The sequence below is a fragment of the Antechinus flavipes genome, chromosome 3, assembly GCF_016432865.1.
Source record: "Antechinus flavipes isolate AdamAnt ecotype Samford, QLD, Australia chromosome 3, AdamAnt_v2, whole genome shotgun sequence".
Taxonomy (NCBI): domain Eukaryota; kingdom Metazoa; phylum Chordata; class Mammalia; order Dasyuromorphia; family Dasyuridae; genus Antechinus; species Antechinus flavipes.
The window spans coordinates 220,638,664-220,652,372 of NC_067400.1; positions in this window are offsets into that span (position 1 = coordinate 220,638,664).

The window sequence follows — 13,709 nt, forward strand, 5'->3', positions numbered from 1 at the left end:
GATGAAAGGAAAAGATATTGCCGAAGGGATGTGGTGAAACTGGAACACTGCTGTATTATTGGTGGAGTTGTGAATGGATCCAACCATTCTGGAGAGCAATTTGGAACTATACTCATAAAGTTTTCAAAGTGTGCATACCCTTTGATCCAGCAGTGTTACTACTGATCTTATATCCCAAAGACATATTAAGGAAGGGAAACGGACCCCTTTGTGCAAAAATGTTTGTGGCAGCCCTTTTTTAGTAGCTAGAAACTGGAAATTGAATGGATGCCCATCAATTGAAGAATGGCTGAGTAAATTGTACTATATGAATGTTATGGAATATTATTGTTCTGTAAGGAATTATCAGCAGGATGAATACAGAGAAACTTGGAGAGACTTACTTGAACTGATGCTAAGTGAAATGAGCAGGACCAGGAGATCATTATACACTTCAACAACAATATTATATGAGTATCAATTCTGATGGAAGTAGCCATCTTCAACAATGAGAGGATCCAAATCAGTTCCAATTGATCAGTAATGAACAGAACCAGCTACACCCAGCAAAAGAACACTAGGAAATGAGTCCGGACCACAACATAGCATTTATACTCTTTCTGTTATTGTTTGCTTGCATTTTTGTTTTTCTTTCAAGTTATTTTTACCTTCTTTCTAAATCCAATTTTTCTTGTATAGTGAGACAACTGTATGAATATATATACCTATATTGTATTTAACATATACTTTAACATATTTAACATGTATGAAACTGCCTGCCATCTAGGGAAGGGGATGAAAGGAAGGAGGGGAAAAGTTGAAACAAATATTTTTGCAAGGGTCCATGTTGAAAAATTACCTATGCATATGTTTTGTCAATAAAAAGCTATAATTAAAAAAGAGAAAACATATAAAAAAGAAAAATAAGAATTGGACTATTGGACTCGGGCCATGAAAAAGATCAAGAGTGTTTGAAAACCAAGAAAGATAGAGAGAATATTAAAGAAAGAATTGAGGTGCAAAAGGAAATATAAAAATCCAATGAGGAGGAGAATGTGTTAAAAAGCAAAATAGGCCAATTGGGAAAGGGGTACAAAAGCTCACTGAGGAAAATAATTCCCTAAAGATTAGAATTGAGCAAATGGAAGCTAATGACAATGAGTATTCAAGATACAATAAGTCAATGCCCACCCCCCGAAAAAAAAAAAAAAAGAAAGAAAGAAAAGAAAAAAGTGAAATATCTCATTGAGAAGACAAGTAATCTGGAAGATAGATCCAGGAAAGATAATTTAAAAATTATGAAAGCCATGATCAAAAAAAAGTGTCTGGGCATAATCTTTCAAGAAAGTATCAAGGAAAACAGTCTTAATATTCTAGAACTAGAAGATAAAATGTAAATTGAAAGAATCCACTAATGACTTCCTAAGAGAGATGACAAAATAAAAATTCCCAAGAATATTATAGCCAAATTTCAGAATTCTTAGGTCAAGGAGAAAATATTGCAAACATTCAGAAAGACGCAATTCAAGTATAATGGAGCCACAGTCAGGATAACAAAAGATTTACCAGTTTCTACATTAAAGGACCGGAGGGCTTGGAACATAATAATTTGTACAGCAATGGAGCTAGGATCAAAAACAAGAATCAGCCACCCAGCAAAACTAGGTAGAATCTTTCAGAGAAAATGAGAATCATTCAATGAAACAGAGGATTTTCAAGCATTCATGATGAAAAGACCAGAGCTGAATAAAAAATGTGATTTTCAAATATAGCACTCTGGTGAAGCATAAAAAAGGTAATCAGCAAAGTGATATCATAAAGGACTTAATAAGGTAGGGGGAAAAAAATCCTGAAAAGTCCTTCAAGAATAAAGTGAAATATACTGTTTATAAAGTAATAGCAATGTTCTGGAGTGGTCATAAATGGTTGTAAACGACTTTGTTATTCTCAATAGTACAATCATCCACACCTACCCTGAAGGATCTAAGATGAAAAATCCTATCCATAGTATCCAGAAAAGGAACTGATTTGAGTCTGAATATAGTTCGAAGCAATCTCTATTATTCTCTCTAATTCTCTCTTTATTTTTTGTAATGTCTGGGCTAGCTTTCTGGAGGACCTCTGGATGGAACTTGGTCTCAGCAGATAGACACCATGAGGATAGTCAGGAATAGAATTTAGAGAATTTTTTCTTGAGTCTCGAGCTAGAGCACACTCACTCTCACACTCTCTTCACTCTGACTTTCACAGTCTATTTCCTTCACAGTCTGTGTCTGTCACAGTCTGACCCAGTCTCACTCCTTCACAGTTTGTCTCTCTCACAGTCTGACCTAGTCTGAATCCCCAGTTCTCTCAGACCTTAAATATCCTATTGCAATTACATCATTATAGCATACTGAGTATGTGCCAACTGTAGAACTATTATATCACCATGCTAAGTACTAAGTATATGTAAACTAGAGAACCATCATTTCATCAATCATACTGAGTAAATACTTTGTTGTAAGTATCCTTGTTTCAAATATATTTTTCTGGAGTTGTGGCCCTCTACAATTTTTAACAATTTTTTGAGCATTTTTTATTTTTATTAGTGTGAGAGATCTATGTTTTCTTTCACAACTTGATTTTTATGGAAATGTTTTGCAAACTTCACATGTGGTTTCTTAATTGTAGATGGGGATAAAGGAGAAAATCTAGAACTCAAAAATCTTTTTAAAAAATATGAAAAAATAATTGTTTTGAATGTAACTGAGGAAAAATGTTAAATAACATTTTTAAAAAAAGAAAAATTCCCCTACTATTTCTGCCTTTCTGAATTTGATTATGAGATCTTTGAACCCTAATACTAAATCAGTTTCTGTGTAGCTGCCATGTACTGCTGAGAAAAAGATATTTTGCTTTCTATCCCTATTTAATCTTATAGAGGAGGCTATCATAAATAAGTTGTCTAAAATTCTACTAATCTCCCTAGTTCCTTTCATGTTTATTTTTTGGTAATCTTTATCTCATTCTTAGAGGGTGAGGTACCTCACTGGTATTGTTTTGTTATCTGTTTCTTCCTGTAACTGGCTTAAGTTCTCTAAGGATTGGAATACTATACCACTTGTGTATATTTGTTTAGTATCGATACAACTTTATTGTCTATAATACCTTTTAACAGGATGTAGCTTTGTTCTTTATCATTTTTAACTAGACTAGCTTAGATCAGAATTGCCATCCCTGATTATTTTTTTACTTCAGGTAAAGCATATGTTCTTCTCTGGCCTTTTAACTTTACTCTGTGCGCAACTCTATGTTTCAAGTGTGGTTTTTTTGTTTGTTTTGTTTTATTTTTGGTAAAAAATTATATTGTGGAACTCTGGTTTTTAATCCATTCTGCTGTCTGCTTCCATTTTATGGGAGAGTTCAATCCATTCACATTCACATTTATTACCTGCTCTGTATTTCCCTGCATCCTATATTTTCCCCTCTATATACTTTTGCCTCTCTTAGTAATGTTTTATTTCTGGCCTATCTTATTCTAAACCTGGTCCCCCTTCTATCACCTGTCCTCTTTTTTTTAGCCCTTTCTCTTAGTGTTTCTGCCCTCCCTTCTATCGAGCCCCTCTCTTTTACTTCCCTTTTCTTTTTCTACTTTCTTATAAGGTAAGATAAATTTCTGTACCCAACTGAGTGAATGTTTTACTCTTTATTGAGTCAAAACTAATAAGATTAAGCTTGAGACAATATTCAACCTCCTCCCTTCTTTCTTGCTATTGTAATACGTCTTTTGTGCCTCTTCATGTATCCTAATTTATCCCCATTTTACATCCTCTTTCTATTTCTACCAGTATAATTCTTTTTCCACTCTATAATGTATTTTTCTTTAATATCATATCAGAATCAATTTATGCCCACACCTTCTATGTATGTTCCCTCTAACTGCCCTAATAAAAGATACAGTTTTTGAGAATTATAAGTATCATTTCCCTTCTATAGATATAAACAGCTTAATGTTTAAATAATGTTTTTTTTTTCTTTTCTGTTTACTTTTATGCTTCTCTTGAATCTTGTTTTTGAAGATAAAATTTTCTCTTTAGTCATGGTCTTTTCAAAGAAATTATTGAAAGCTCCTTATTTCATTGAAGATCCATGTCCTCCCTAAAACATAATACTCAGTTTCGCTGGGCAGTTGATTTTTGTTTGTAATTTTAGATCTTATGTCTTTTGGAATATGGTATATCATGACCTCCAATCATTTATTGTAGAAGCTTGCAGATTCTTAGCAATTCTGACTGAAATACTTGTCCTGTATATATGTATATGATTATATGTACATTTTTCTGGAGCTTGCAATATTTTTTCCTTCAGAATATACTTTTGGAGTTTTGCAACAATGTTTCTTGGAGGTTTTCCTCTAGAATATCTTTCTGGAGGTAATCAATGGATTCTTTCAATAACTATTTTGACCTCTGGTTCTATAATATCAAGGCAATGTTCTTTGATAATCTCTTGAAGAATGCTATACAGGCTCTTTTTTTGTGGTCATGGCTTTCAGGCCTAATAATTTTCAAATTGTCTTTTTTGGGTCTGTTTTCCAGGTCCCGTTTTTCCAATGAAGTAGTTTATTAATTTTTTCTTCTATTTTTTTCATTTTTTTTTTAGTTTCTTTGACTGATTCTTGATGTCTCATTGAGTCATTAATTTATATTTGTCCAGTTCCTGTTTTGAATGTATGATTTTCTTCAATTAGCTATTGTATTTCTTTTTTTTTCCATTTGATAAATTCTACTTTTCAGGGTATTGTTTTCTTCAATGAGTTTTTCTTTCCTTTTTTTTTTTTTTTTTTTTTTTTTTTTTTTTTGCATTTGGCTAATTGCATTTTTTAAAATTGTTTTCCTCAATCAATTTTTGTCCTCCCTTTTCTATGCTATTAACTCTCTTCTGCGTGTCTTTCATTTCTTTTCTCAATTTTTATTTAATCTTATTTGTTTTCTAAAATTCTTAATGAGCACTTCCAAGAAGTGTTTGGGCTTCAGTGCAATTTCTATTACTCTTTGAAATGTCCCATGTGGGCATATTGTCCTCTTCTGAGTTAGTGTTTTGGTTTTCCTTGTCAGCACAGTAGCCTTCTATGGTTATGATTATTTTCTTTTTCTTGCTTATTTTCTTTCTTTCTTTTATTTCTGTTTTGTGACTTTTAAGGTTGAGTTCTGCTCCTGGGGTAGAGGAAGCACTGTCCCAAGTTTCTTCTATCACATTGAGTTGAGGCTTTGGACTCAGGGGTCTCTCTTCTTATATTGGTGTCTTATTCACAGAAGGGATTAGCCTTATCTGGGCTCTTGGCAACAAGTGCTGTATCTTTCAGAAAAAGTATATGTGTATATATATATATATATATCTTTTGCATCTATTTAGATAATCACATAACTTTTGTTTTAGTTGATGTAGTCAATTATCCCAATTGTTTTCCAAATATTTAATTAGTCTTTCATTTTTGATATAATTTCTTCCCTTCCACACACAGTCATAGTACATTATCCATGTGATATGTTGATATATTGCTGCAATTTCCTTTTGGAATTATATTTAAAATTTTGGGGATAAAGATTTATTAAGAAAATTAGTCTATAGTTTTCTCTGTTTTACCACTTTATGGTTTGTTTTTCAAGACCATCCTCACTTTCTGCTTTTGAGCCATTTGAATCTAATGGTGAGACAAAAATCATGATCATTGAAGATGACCCTGGTTGCAATTGGAAATGTTGATGCCTTTATAAGCCCAGGTCTTTCATAAGACTCAGGTTGAAGGAAATGACCATCTACACCCCTCCCTCACTTAAATCCAATTCATTTTCCTTTTCTTTCCTTCTTTCCCATTTGTTCCTGGGGGTGTTTTTTTTAAGGAGTTTATTGTTAGCTTCTCCAATTTCTTTTTCTAAGGTGAAGTTATCTAAGTATTTTATTTCTTCTACAAATTTGGTCAATTTTATTTAAAAAAAATATTCATCACTTTTGCTTTTTTTAAATTTTTAATAGCTTTTTTATTTACAAGTTATATGTATGGGTAATTTTACAGCATTGACAATTGCCAAACCTTTTGTTCCAATTTTTCCCCTCCTTCCTCCCATCCCCTCCCCTAGATGGCAGGATGACCAGTAGATGTTAAATATATTAAAGTATAAATTAGATACAAAATAAGTATACATGACCAAACTGTTATTTTGCTGTACAAAAAGAATCGGACTCTGAAATATTGTACCATTAGCCTGTGAAGGAAATCCAAAATGTAGGCAGGTGAAAATATAGGGATTGGGAATTTAATGTAATGGTTCTTAGTCATCTCCCAGAGTTCTTTTGCTGGGCATAGCTGGTTCAATTCATTACTGCTCCATTGGAACTGATTTGGTTCATCTCATTGCTGAGGATGGCCAGGTCCATCAGAATTGATCATCATATAGTATTGTTGTTGAAGTATATAATGATCTTCTGGTCCTGGCCCTGCTCATTTCACTCAGCATCAGTTCCTGCAAGTCTCTCCAGACCTTTCTGAAATCACACTTTTGCTTTTATGTTGTCAGATTTATTTGCATACAATTGGAAAATAATTTCTCCTGATTTCTTAAATTCCTCTTCATTGGTGGTAAATTTACTCTTTTTATTTTTATACTGGTAAATTGGTTTTCTATTTTTTTTTAAATCAAATTAATAAATGGTGTATTCATCTTTTTTTCCCCATAAAACCTCCTGACTTATTAGCTCAATAATTTTCATACGTCAAATTTTATTAATCTCTTTTGTTTTACAAGATTTTCAATTTGTTGTTTGAGTATTTTTCATTTTTCTTTTTCCATTTCTTTTAGCTGCCTGCCAAATTCACTTTTTCTATTTTGTTGATGTAAGAGAATAGAGATAAATATTTTCCCTTCAATGCCATTTTGATTGCATGTGATAAATTTTATTATGTTTTCCCATTGTTTTCATACTCTTATGAAATGATTAACTTTTTTCTATGACTTTTTTGGCTCACTCTTTTTTCATGATTATTTAGTTTCTAATCAATTTTAAAAATATCTTTATACAATCCTTTACTGAAACTAATTATTTCATTTGCATGCTTTCAGATCTTTACTCTTTCTGCTTTTCTACATTTCATCATGAGGTTTTTATGTCCTACTACCTGATTAATTTTTGTGTACATGCTATGTACTTCTAAAGGAGAAAAAAGGTATATTTCTTTCTATTTCATGCTTCTCTTGAATGCTCTTTTGTTGATATTTGAATTGTTCCTTTCTATCAATTTGCAGCCCTTTCTCCTTGATCTGGCTACAATATTCATGAGTTTTAATTTTAGTATCTCTTTCAGATGATTAATTTTTTTTTCACTATTTATTTTACTTTCTAGCTCTAGTATATCAGGTCAATTTTCTCTGAAGTCCAAGATCATTTTTTTGATCATGGTTTTCAAATCATTCAAACATTCTTAAATTTTTTTTTCTGGTTCTATTTTCCAGATCAGTTTTTATCAAAGAAATATTTTACTGGGTTTTCTATTTTTCCTATTTGTGTTTTTGTTTGATTAATTTTTGATATCTAATGGAGTCATCAGCTTCCATTTTATCAATTCTAATTTTTAAGAAGTTATTTTCTTCAGTTATCTTTTTTTGTTAACCTTCTTTTCTATTTGGTAAGTTCTACTGTTTAATAGTTCTTTTCTTCTGTAACTTTTGTACATCTTCCACCTCCCCATTTTTGTGCTTCCTTTTTCAAACTGTTTAGCCTTTTCTAGTATTCTTTTGCATCATTCTCATTGAAGAGGTATGAGAATTGAGGGTAAGAGATCCACTCTGGTCTTTGTTGCAGATTTCTTGGAAAAGAATTTGCAAACCCTAAGTCTATGTCAAAGGGAGGTTTATTTTCACTAAGAAGACAGCTTTCTTAGTGGGCAAGGTCCTGACAGGACTATTACAAAGGTGGGTTAACACTGAGAAGAAAATATCTTCATTAGTTTGCAAAATCCTTTTAGGATTTAGCAAAGATTCAGGGTTCAGAATTGTCTTTTATTAGTCTTCTGAGGCCTTATCTAGATTTGCCCAGCCCTGGAAGCAGGGAGCAGGTCCAGAGACTAATCTCCAATTCAATAGAGGGTGGTGATTATGCCCCTGGCGAATTAAATGAGATCATGTATCATGAATAAGTGTGGCCTCTCCTAGAGGCTGGGAGAATTTGAGAGGAAATACAAAGGGGGATGGAGTTTACATCAGGGGCCCCCTAAAAGTTAAAGGGAGCACAATTTACATCATCATTTATTTTCCCAATTTTTCTTCTACCTCTCTATTTGATTTTTTAAAAACCTCACCAAGCTGTTCTAGGAGTTATTTTTGGACTTGAGACCAATTGTTATTTTTCTCTTTGGCTTTAATTTAGGTCTTTTAAAGTTGTTGTCATCTATTGAGTTTGTATTTTGTTTCTCCCTGTCACTGTAATAACTTTTATTGATCAAATTGTTTTTATTTTAATTTATATTTTGCTCATTTTCCAACTTATTTTGTTACTTTTAAAGCTGATCTCTGCTCCTGGGGTAATCAGATATTTTCCCAAGTTTTTGGACTGGGGGCTGCAGGCTCTTACTGCTTGGCTATCTTATATAAGTGCTGAGGGGTCCTGACCATTTACCTTGTACTGCCCTAGGGCTATGGAAGACCTAGTTGCTTACTTGGTGCTGTTCTGGGGACTGCAGGTGTTCTACTACTGTGCAGGTCACAGAGGAATATGTTGCCCACCTGTTGTGTGTAAAGTCACTGGTGATGAGGCAGGACTTCTTGCCTGGTATTATATCAGGATCATAGGGATCCTGGTCACTCACCTGGTTCTGTGCTGGAGTTCATGAATGACCTATTACTTCCCTGTAGAGGACTTTATCATTTGTTTCTCTGCCAGAGCCTGCAAGAAGGCCTACCTATTTGCTTGGAATTGTGACTAAGGGTTGATGGACCTGGTGCTTTGTCTAGTCCATAAGGGTGTTTGGAGGGGGCATGGTGCATGGAATAGGGTTTAGGTTTGGGGCTTTGGTTGCTCACCTACTCCTGTAGCAAAACATTGAGCCTCAAGGTCTTCCTTTGCCTTGCTAGGACACAACTCACTGATGGCTTGCCCAGACACTCCCTTTCCTGTGCTGTGCTTCTCTTTGCCCCTAGTGAGACAGATATTTCCTGCCAACCATTCAAATTATATTGGCTAGGAAATTGATTCACCTTCTGTTTTTGCTTGTTCTACCATTCCAAATTCATTCTGAGTGGCAATTTTATAGTCTTTGGAAGTAAATTTGGTTCCTAAAGGTCCTGGCCATATTGTAGTCTTCTATTCATTCTCAATAATCAGAGCATTGTAATTTTAAAATTCTTGCAACCACCATTCTTCCTTTTGATAATTAAAATTGTATTAGAATCCTGCACCTTGTATTCTGTCTGATACATGGTAGGCACTTAAATTTTCCTGAATGATTAACTGAAATTATTAATGCCAATAAACATAGATTAGAAATCTGGCCATATAACTTCTGGCCTAAGAACTGACTTTTCAAAAAATCACATTTTATATAAATATCTGCCTTATGATTGGTAGTTCAACAGGCATGCAACAATGATGTGGCACAATTCTGATTTTTTTCCTACTTTGTTAGTACTAAGAATGAAGGTATAACCAAAGAAAAATGTTTTTCTAAGCTTACAGACATGGGTTAAAATCACATTTTAAATCAATGGAAAAAATCATTATTACCTGTAATCTACAAAGATCATTGATTTTTCAAAAATTTTTAACACATCATTTCACTTACTGCTAACCACAATGCTGGATAACATCATTATGTTATTTTACAGATACCAAAACAGAGAGGATCATATATTATATGATTAGCCAAGATCACATACTCAGGAAGTACATGAGTCAGGATTTAAATTCAGGTCTATCTGAATTCAAATCCAGGGCTCAATTCATTACACTATTAGCCTTAAATGAAATTATCTTTATAACACCACATGTGTTTTCTAAACACTGGTCACTCACTTGGTTCTGTGCTGCCACTTCTATCATCTACACCTATTCTTCTGTATGTAGTTAGAAAGGAAAATTGTAACCCCCTCTCCCTTAAGACATACCTTCTAATACATAATCTTCTATGCCTTCTCTCTATCCATATTTTTAATGATATTATGTCTACACTCATTATCAGGTTCTTTTCATAGATACATAGGAATTAAAAGGAAGGGAATACTTTGGAATTCAAAATTTCAAATAAATGTTTAAATTAGCAATAAAATTTTAAAAAGAAAAAATATATAGAGTGTTCAATAGACAGTGTAGATAGCATTAGATCAAGGAAAAGAGAAGTATTAGTCTTTTTTTTTTCTGCAATAGTACAGGTAAGAGGTAAAGTTTTATGGGCAGCTAGATGGTACAGTAGATATGTCAGAGTTCAAATTCAGAGTGAGATACTTATGAGTTACGTAATCTGGACAAGTTACTTAACCGGTGTCTCAGCTTTTTCATCTTTAATAGGGACAACGAAGCACCTATATTCCAAGTTATTGTAAGAGTCAAATGACATAATAATTGTAAAATGATTATCACAATGCAGGCACTTAATAAACTCTATTTAGCTTTGAGAAGGAGGAGGATGGCTGGTAGCTAAGCGGTAGAGGGAAGATGAGAAATTTGTTAGATTTTTCAAAAGCTAAATCAAAGAGACTTGGTCACTAATTTGGATTTTCTGGGAATATCTGGGAAAAGGAAGAATCAGGAACAATTCCAAGGTTTAGAAAATAAATCATTGGAAGGATGAGTCTATGCTCAGTAAAAATGGGAAAATGGAGGCAGTTCAGTGACAAAGATAATATTATCCATTGGATGCTATTTCTATTCTCTCTCTCTCTCTCTCTCTCTGTATGTATGTGTGTGTGTATACACACACACACACACACACACACACACACACACACGTATATATAGTGAAAATAAAAGAAAAAGTCTTACTAGTAAGGAAAAATATTCCCCAAATATTATACATTCATGCTCTCTTCAGAGCAATATATATATATATATATATATATATATATACATATATACATACATACATATATATTATATATATTTTATTATAGCTTTTTATTTAAAAGACATAAGAATGGGTAACTTTTCGGCATTGACACTTGCAAAACCTTCTCTTCTACCTTTTCCCCTCATTCCCCCTATCCCCTCCCCTAGATGGCAGGTAGAACAATACATGTTATGTATGTTAAAGTATATAGTAAGCAATGTTTCAAAAGAAAAAGTTATATCTTCTTTATTTTTTTTACTGAATATATGTATTTTCATTTTCAATTTTGTCTGTTTCCTAGATTATACAATTAAGATGACAATAGGATTTATCTCTGAAGGTTATTATGAGAACCAAAGAACTTATAGTTATAAAACATTAAGATTAGCACCTGAAATAGAATAAGAAATTAATAAATAATTGTTTTCTTCCTCCTTCCTTCCTTCCTCCCTCATTCAGCTTTGTCTTTTGTGAGGATGTGAAAAAAACTATTAATAGCTACATAATATTACCAAATGCATTGTTATTAAAGCTGTTAAACTTTCTTATGTTGTGTCATTCATTAGTGTTTTTTTCATTTTTTTTAGCAATGATGTAAAAATTCTTAAAATCAGGTCTTTTGTGTACTCAAATTGGTAAACATCCGGAAGGTAACTCATACTGCCCAAGAGAAAAGAGTATTGTCAATGATTCTCAAGTGATACAGTCATTTTGACCTTTACATTTATAATTCTACTAGTAAATACTAAATTTCAATGACTAAATTATTCATTCACACACTTTATCTGTTAATAGATAGATTTAATATTGATAACTTAATGTATTATTTTGTATTTCTCATTCAAATATTGAATTGGGACCATTGACAATCAAGGAGGCATTTATTTAGTTGGTGTCCTTGTGCTGACATAACTTTTGTGCTTTGAAGTGACATATTGTTACCATCTGGTATATTTGTTCACTTGAATAAATTAATCAAGATAGTAAAGGTTGTTTTTTATTAAAGAATTGTTTTTCAATTAGTAGCATATCACAACCAAGACATGGGCAGTTAAGTGTGCTGTGGATAGAGTTCCAGGCCTGAATTTGGGAAGGATTTAGCTCAAATCTGGATTCAGACACTTAGTGCCTATGTGATTTTGGGCAAGGGACTTAATTTTGTTTGCCTCATTCAGTTTCTCATGTAGAAAATGAGCCCGAGAGAAATGGAAAATCATTTCTGTGTCTTTGCCAAGACAACACCAGATGGGATCACAGAGAATTGGACAGATCTCAGCAACAATGGCAGCAGCAGCAAAAACAACAGCAGTGGTGATGGAAGCAATATAAGAGAATTTGAAATTATTTTATAGAAGAAAGATGCAACCATATAGACTTATCTAGAAAGAATTAGTTGTATCAGAATAAGGACTGAAGCATATTCTCTCTCTCTCTCTCTCTCTCTCTCTCTCTCTCTCTCTCTCTCTCTCTCGTCTCTTAACTTACTTTTCCTTGAGTGTTTTTATTTTCATTCGGATGGGTGATCTAACTTTTTTTTTAATATCCTGACTTTTATGGAAATATTTTGCAGAAAGAACTTAGAACACAAAAATTTTAAAAACAAATGTAAAAGAACTTTTTTTGAATGTAACTGGGGGAAAATCTTAAACAAATAAAGTAATAAGTAAATGGAAATAAGTTAGCTATTAAGGAAAAATTCTAGTTTTGGGGGGGATAAATAAAATATTTGATTTTTTTTCCTGTACTGCATCTAAAAACAACTAACTTTCTTTTTTTGTCAAATATAATTATACCTCTCCAAGGAGTCCAATGTACTAGTTATTTTTTAAAGAATCTATTTAAGACTTCCAGCCAAGATGGCGGAGAGGAGGCACATAGCTGCATAAGCTCTGCATTTTCTCTCAGAATACATTTCATTACAAGCCTCTGAATTAATGCTTGACTGAAAAAAAAAAAAAAAACACAAATAGTTACCAAGAGAAGACATCCTTGAGATTCTCCAGGAAAGGTCTGTTTTTGCTCGAGGGTGGGGAAGGTTTTAGATTGGGCACAGGCTGAGGGCAGGCAGCTGCAGAGAGGCCTGGCAGGCAGCTCACAGCCAAGCAGACCTGAGCGGGGTGAGATGTGATCTCTGCCATCTCTGCAGGGAGAGCTTTGCTATAGGATTGGATACTTTGTTCTGGCAGCAAGTCAGTAACCCAGCAGAGAAGCTAAAAACACCAGGAGTGAAGAATACAACCCGGGAACAGCTGGAGTCTCTCAGGACCTGGCCACCCCTCCCCCAAAGTGTCTCAGCATGCTCTCGGAGTCCCAGAGTGCAGGCACAGCACAGTCCTGATAATGCCTAGCTGCTGCCCCCACAGTCTGTAGAGAAAGCTCAGGACCACCACCTAGCCCCTCCCCCCCCAAAAAAGGAGACTCCATTTAGAATTTTTTCTTTTTTTTTTTTCTTTGCTAGTTTGTCTTTGATTCTTCTCTGACAAAATGAGCAAAAAATTGAAAAGGACCTTAACACTTGACAGCTTCTATATGATTAGATAGCATACTCTAAACCTTGAGGAGACTAAAAACAGACTGTCCCCAGGTGAATCCCCAAAGGAGGAGATCATCTGTTTCTCAGCACAGATGAATTTCATAGAAGAAATTAAAAAGG